Raw genomic sequence first — 7860 nt, forward strand, 5'->3', positions numbered from 1 at the left:
TGGACCCTGCCAGGTTGTGACCTGCCCCTTTTTGGGCAGGTCCCCGGAACCTGTGGGCTTTGCAGGTGGAGGGGTTGGGAGCAGCCGCCGGGGCTGTGCTGTCGCCTCCTCCCACAGGGCTCCTGCTATTGTTGGGCCGGGGAAGGATTTGCATATCTGTGAGCACAGGGCTAATGTTCGCTCCCTCCGCTCAGAGGCCCTGCATGGAAACTCCTCTATCCTTCCCGCCCCAGCCCCCCATTTTTTTCCCTTTTTTTTTTTTTTTTAAAAAACTAAGGGCTAGTGGAAAATAAGAGCCAGCCATTGTACTTCACTGCAGCGGCATTGTTCTGCACCAGACAAAGATGGCATATTTCTCCAGTCCATAGTTTCTGCTCCTTCAGCCATGGCTGGCTACTGATGAGCAGCTGTGCAGGCTCTGAATAGCCTACGGCATTTCTTACAATCATTAAAAATATGAATTTTCCCCAACATGTGCCAGACCCCTCCCAAAAATATGTGGCAGGAGGAGGTAAGCGAAGCCTTTGCTCTTTGTCCAGAATATGTTTTCCTAAAGTCAAACTTTCCAGGCGTGCTCGCTTTCAGAGAAAGCATGTAAGTTCTCTCAAAGTATCGGCTTCTTCCTGAATGACTTACCTAAGTCCTGTTTAGAAGACTGGTTTAAAAGAAGAAATGTTTTTTGATATTTTCTTTAAGGCTTTTTGTGAAGGAAGGAGGTGAGAGTGAGAGGTTTAAGCGCAGCTATATAATCTTGTTTTATGAGCCGGGCAGGTGCTTGTAATGAGTAGTTGAAGAAAATGTTAAAAATCAGTCCTGTTCCTCATCTGTCATCTATCTGACATTTCTGAAATACCATTTTGGGCTGTCACTGCGAGGACATGCTTTTTCTTCCCAGTTATCTTCGAGTTCTTCTCAACCATCCTGGCCATCTTCTGCTGTCTCAGCCTGCAGCCGGCTCGCCATCTGCTAGATGGCTAATCCATTCACCGAGGTGCTGCCGGGCAGTGCAGGCTCCCTGGCCTCTGCCAATATTTTCTGGAAGTTGTCAAACATAGCTGAGTTTGTTCTCAGCTGTCACAATCATTGCATTGATTCCAGCTTGCGGCACTCTCGTGACCGGTGGGGTATGCGCTTTGTTTTCAAGCAGCGTTTGCTCTGTTGTGCTGTTTGTTCAGGCTGGAGCCCCGGGAGCGTCTCCTGGGCTGCAGGTGAAGGTGCCCTTTGGTTTAAGTTGCCTGCTCACAAGTTTGAAGGGTGAGCCCGTGGGCGAGGCAGCAGCCCAGGACTCCAGATTCAGTTTCTAATTCCGTCTGCTTCCCTGAGGCAGTTGCTTTAACTGTGGATTCCAATCAGGATGGAGAGTGACGCTTGCCTGCTTCACAGAGATGTTTGGAGGCTCATGTTAGCAACAATCACGCAGCACTCAGCCACCCTGATGAGGACTGCCCGGGTGAGAGGCTGCAGCTCCTCCTTGCACGTGACCATCTCCATCACATCCCGGGCTGTCGTGATACAGCTCCTCCATCAACTGCTGCCCCTGGACCACGGCGAAGCTGCTGCCCCCCGGGAGATACCAGCTCTGTCAGCTCCTCTGTGCCGTCTCCTGCTTCCACATAAAGCCGTGTGCCGAGCTTTGGGTCTCGGTTCTCGCCATCCCGCTGAGTCCCACGTTGAGGGCAGGGCTGCAGCCTCCACCGTGAACCCTGCTGCCGCTCGACCTTGGGGCCGCTTTCTGTTCTGACTGCACGGTACATCACAGAAATGGGAGCGTAAATCACCACATGGACCTCTGGAGGAGGAGGAGGGCTGGTTGCCATTCCTGTTTCTTTCCTCCTCCTTTGGCCGCCCGTGGATGTGATGCTGAAGCCGGTTCCTCTGGCAGGTACCAATGCTGAGAGGAGCTCGGAGTGTCCCCATCGTTACAGCCTCGTGCTCTCTCTGCTGCACACATGGCTCTGCTGATGGGCTGCTGAAGCCTTGGTACCCTCCGAGCACACAGCCCCTCTCTCCCTGCTTGGGCGGCAGCACTGGGAACCTCCTCCGGTTCTCCCCTGGCTCTGTGTCCAGCTGCCGCAATGCGGGAGCTTGTGGATGCACTGGGGACAGGCAGAGGAGAGAGAATATTCCTGGTTTCACAGCCTTGTCTGCTTTCTGTCAGCAAGAAGTGTTTAGCTGATGTTTCCAGTGCCTACTGGTTTTTAGCAGAAGTGGGCAGTTTCAGAAAGGCCTGAAGCCCAGCTTTGAGAGTACCAGCTCCTACCAGGGAGCACCTTCTGTCATCAGTGCTGGCCAACGGCACGGAAAAGGAGCATTTGGGAAAAGAAAAAGGCGTCTGCTGGCTCGAAACACTCTGTGTCTCACTGGGACAAGCTTTTCCATTGCCCTGTTAGTGTCCCTTGCCACGTGGAGAGCTGCCATCATTTCTTACCCACTGTATATTTATATTTCATCCAAAGGAAAAAAGACGTTTTCTAGAAGCCACAAGAGGCAAACTCCAAAAGATCTTTCAGCCTGTTTGCTGTACGTGCTGCTAAATACCCCGTATTTGTCAGCTCTTCTTGGCATCCTTTCTGTGTCACAGCCTGTGATGAGTTTGGATCAGCCTCTGCGCTGCTGGCAGTGACAGCGCTGGGTGAGTGCCGCCCTTTCGGAGGTGGGTGTTCTTAACCCAGATTTGGAACAGGATTTGCAAAACAGTTGTTGCTGTATACGAGCTCAAAGATGAGTGAGCCTTGTTGCCCACTATTTAATGAAGCCTTCCTGAAGCAGTTGTGAGTTGTTGTGCCAAGAGGATCTTAACTTAATGGGAAGAAATTCTGCTTCTCTGCTGTGTGCTTCATTTATTTCTCATGGAGAGGTGGCTTTGTAGATGTCGTCTTAGACCGCGTGCCTGTGACCCAAGCAATGTTTGTGTGCACCGACACTGGGTTTTCTTGCTCAGCCTTTACTGTTTGTGCTACAGAAATCACCCACAAGCGATTGTGGAGCTGGTTTTTATGTTTGTCCTCACTCTTTCTGATAGGTAAAGGAGAATATGCTGTGAGCAGGCAAAAGCAAATTCAATCTGCCCCGAGCTCTCTGATGACCAGTGCGCGGGAGGGTTGCACGCAAATGTCTGTGGCTGCTGCTTGCAGCAAACAAAAACTGTCATGGAAAATCAGGAGCAGGAGTTCTGGGAGGAACGTGGACATTTTGGGGGGAATACTGTGATTTCCCTTCCAGGGCAGGTGGGGACTGAAGGGGTACGTGGCCGATGCAATAAAGGAGCCCTTGGGGGAGCCCTCCCGTATGGGTGCTCTTTGTTAATGGTGAGTACAGCAAGGGCAGGGAGAGCTTCCCTCATCCCTCTGTTATCCTGGGGAAATGCAGGAGCGGGGCTGGCACACAGAGGCTCTCCCCCATCCCATCCCATCCCAGGCAGGGTTTCTGACAGAGGACCCTCGGGAGCCAGGGGAGACAGAGGTGACAGAAGCCTCTCATACCCCACGGGAGAAGAGTGGTTTAGTCTACAGGATGATGAGCTGCTGGTATGAATCAGTAGCAAAGCACAGGACCTTCTCCTCGTGATTCCCTTCACCTGCCAGCGATCTCTCCACCTTGGAGACGAGCAGTAGGAGCCTCCCTGCGAAGCGTGTGCAGGAGGGGACGTGTCACAGGCGTCTCGGTGCTCCCAGGACTGGTGCTGGGCAGCTGTGAATCACGGAGCATGTTTCCAGCTCTGCTGGCTGTGTGTATGGACTTGGCTGTTGGAAGGGTGGAAAAGGTGAAGACACGGTCCTGAAGACCAAAATGCCACCAGGTGACCTGCTCCCTCGGGACCCTCCATGTCCCTAGAGGTCCTGGCCAGCAGAGCTTACACTAAGGGTGTTTACGAGCTCATTTTCAAGTTCTGGTTTTATGTCCTGTTTTATGATATGTTTATTCCCTTCGCTTTTATTACTGGTTTGCAGTTGCACAATCTGTGTGTTTGCTGGCACCAGACCTCATGGGAATCTCCAGCTATCGTCCCCACCGCTACAATGCAAACGGCAGCTCCTGGAACCCCAGGAGCAATGGATGTAATGCCAAGTGATGCAGAGGAATCTCGAACTGGGAAAAACCCTTAATCCTTTTGATATCTTTGCAAGTTTAAGTCTTGGCCCCCATAGAAATAAAGGCATAAAGCTACAATGAAAATCTCACCCTGAAGTACTGGCAAACTGACCACTCTGAATTTCCTTAGGAATCCCATTTGACTCTAAGAAATCAGCCAAGCTATGCACAAGTCATTCAGGAAGATATAAATGGCTACGTTATAATGAGCAGACACCTATTTTAAGCATGATCTATGTTTTTAAGAAAATTCATTACAAGAAGTCTTACAATACCAAGCTCTTCAATGAATTTTTCATGTCTGCATACCAAGATATATATAAAATGATCGTAATCGTACACCTTTGGGGCAATGCTGAGCACCAGCTGTTTCACTGGTGATTTATAGGTTGCCATGTTCAAGGTTAATAATCAGGAGAAACAGGTTACAGTATGCAATGTATTTATGTCAGGTTAGAAGTTCAGTAGTGAGGAGATGATGTTAGGATGATATGTGCAGCTTTAGTTAGCTACATCCCAGTTTTCTGGAGCATCAACAGCTTTCTGGAGGTAAAATCTGTGAAAACCCACCAGTGCTGATTTTTATTTTCAACTCAGTTGAAATTAAACCTGCAAAATACCCTCCTCATCCCCTCTGCAATCTGCATGCAAACTGCCTAAGCACTCAGTTCGTAATAAAATTTCCCTGCCAAGGTAGATGGAGATTTTCCCAGGGCAGGCAGCAGGACAGTTTAAACTGCAAAGGCAGTTGTGCTCCGTGCTTTGTGAGCGGCTGCACTCTGCAGCCCAGTCCATTCAGATAAACCTCCCCAGTCTGTTTGCACACCAGCCTCGAAGCAGGAGCCGTGGTGGAGGTGATGGTCGTGGGACATCACCCCTGCAGCTGCCCCAGCCCCTGGGGGGGCATCGCCGGTGGCTGCGGTTGTTTCCTCCCCGGTTCCAGCAAATCCTCCTGTAAGAGGAGCAGCGTGCCTGCATGCCTGCCAGGATCTGCTCTCCTGTGCGAGCTGCTTAAGCAGCAGCAGAAGAAAGGCTTGGAGCCAACACGGGGTGCCACATGCCTTTTCCGAGTTTCTGGACACTTAACCCTTGGTTTAACGAGGGAACCGCCTGCAAACCGCCGAGCCCAGCGCCCAGCAACATGGAAGAACGTTTGCATCCACCTCAACAGAGAAATTGTCAGCGCTGGAGTTTTCTGACACAAGCAAAGGTGCGAGCTGTTCTGCTAAGGCCTGGGAGCGTTAGCTGCTCGCCGACACCAGAGTCCCCGAGCAGGGCCTTGGAGCATTGCATTGCTTTGCAAAAACCTCTGCTGCTTCTGTTCAGCTTTCCTGAGCTCCCTTGGGGCTGGATGCTCCTTCCCAGAAGTCGTCAGCTTTCTCCACATGCTGCTGTGATTATATTCACAACAGGGAACCCCAAATGAGCTGAGGAAAGGGGATAATCCATTTCACAAGAACGGCTTTAAATCCCAGCAGATTCAGCAGTGGCAGACTCCTCTTTGGATGAAAGCAGTCGATCCATCCCATCCTCATGTTTCCAGCTGCATTGCCCACCAGCCTGGGGGTGACAGGAGGCACGCTGGCGCTGGGACACCAGCCCTGGGCCAGGTCAGGCTTCGTGCCCACAAGGCGCCACATCCACCTTTTACCCCAGGACTGGTCTGCGGCTTGGTGGGATCAGGGTCGTGGAGCACCGTGAGGCTTCAAGAAGGGGCTTTGGGCAACCTGGGCTGGTGGAGGGTGTCCCTGCCCATGGCAGGGGGTGGGACTGGATGGGCTTGAAGGTCCTTTCCAACCCAAACCATCCTGTGATTCCATGATTCTCTGATTTCTGTGGTGCTGAGGTGCTACGGCAGCACCATCGCTCACCCACAGACCCCACCTGCACACGCTGACAGTCGGGTGTCGCGCCTTCAGGGCCTGTCTCCACTTCCCGCGGTGCGCTCGTGTGCTAAACAGCCTGTTGAATGTGTAATAACACACGCAGCCTTCCCTTTAAACAAGTGGGAAGAGGCACCCTGGCATCATAAAATCACCAGAGAGAGGGCAAGGAATAGGACACAGGTGAGATTTCATTCTCATAAATTGCCTCTCTATTACACTTGGAGTATATTCACAATAGGGAACTCCAAATAAGATGAGAAAAGGGGCTAATTCATTTCTCGAGGATGGCTTTAAATCTCAGCCTATACCCATGCTAGAAAATTAATTATGGCTCTGATGAATGAAAGGAGAAGTTATACCAGTAATGAACATCACCACATCCTGCTTTCTTAGCCCAATAAAATTCTCTTTAACTGAGCAGTGGCATTCATAAATGTCAGCAAAGCAAAACACGGAGATAACAGGACGCGTCCCCCTGGGTGCAGGCAGTGGTGCCTACGGGTGTGGGAAACGCTGTTGGAGCCCTTCCGTGTTTGTGATTGTAAAAGGCCAGGCTGTCTTGGGCATTTCACAGAGTGACCAGCCGGGCAGTGGAGAAACAGGCAATAACAATGGGTGATACAAACATTGTGATTGAGAATTGTGGTTGATGGTGGACAGATGGCGAAAACCTGGCCATACTGAAGGTGGGAAAACTCATTTCAACGCTGGATTCTGGTCTTACGGCATCCGGATCCTAAACAAAATAACCTCAATTATTCTGTTAAGTTACTAGACTGCATACCCTGAGTTGTTACTGAAGGGCTGGTACTCAGGCATTTTATTTCACTACCATGCCAACACCTTGAGACCAGCGATCCCACAAACCGCGCTGTGCTTCCTGCACGTTTAGCTTACTCTCCCTGCTGTAGCTTTCGCCTATTCCTCTTACTCCCATTCTCTGCGAACACGGAGAACCAAAGGATCCCTCTTCCTTGGCAGAAGTGTTTTCTAGCTTGGAAATCAGTTATTGTGTTCCCCCCTCAGTCTTTTTTTCTCCAGACCGCCCGCAGCTGGGCCAGCCGTTCCCTGCAGTTGTCCCTTCCAGCCTGCTCCCTCTGGCCAGTCTCAAGGCAGGTCCCATCATCGGCTGTCCCGTTGGGGCTGGGACAGTCTGTGGGGCTGCCTTGCTTCACCTGGGGCTTCGGCTCTTCTCTGTCACACCCCCTGGTACCCAGCTTCCCTCTTCTGTCGTCGTGCAATGATGGGTCATGCTCAGCTTGTGAGCTTCCCTTGGTGGTCCCCTGCCCGGCCGCCCCTCCGTGCATTATTTCTGCGTAACTGCAGGACTGGGCTGCTTCTCACCGGGCTCTGTGGGCATTTTTCCACTTCATCATTTCCAACCAAGACCTTTTTTAAGCATGAACGTTGCCATTCAGACTGTTTCACGACTCTCCGTGAAGGAGTGATCCCTGTTCCCTACTGAACGCTGCACCAGGTCCTGGGAGAATCTGCTTCCAACACTGAAGGAAATCCTCTTGCACAGTTTCCAATTGGATTTTCAGTTGCGTTGCAGGAGTTCAAGCTCGAGCATGCTTCCCCGATTTACTTTGGAAGGCTGAGGCAAAAGCCTTGCTAACCCCAGGTATATCCCTGAAGCCTATTACTTTACTACACAAGGAAATTAATTTGATTTGATGCAATATGTTCTTGAGAAACCTGTCTTGGTTGAATCTCATCTCCTTGTTCTCATCTGTGTGCCTACAAATATTTTTTTTTTTTTTCCTGGGAAATGAAATTAAGCTGACGGTGGTTTACAATCCCCAGCCCTCCTTCCCCCTTGCCTCCCCACCCCTGTGCATCCTCTTCCTTTCTCCAGCCACACCAGAGCCTCTGTTGCTGC

The sequence above is a fragment of the Pterocles gutturalis genome, unplaced genomic scaffold (genome assembly GCF_000699245.1).
Source record: "Pterocles gutturalis isolate BGI_N339 unplaced genomic scaffold, ASM69924v1 scaffold15806, whole genome shotgun sequence".
Classification (NCBI taxonomy): domain Eukaryota; kingdom Metazoa; phylum Chordata; class Aves; order Pterocliformes; family Pteroclidae; genus Pterocles; species Pterocles gutturalis.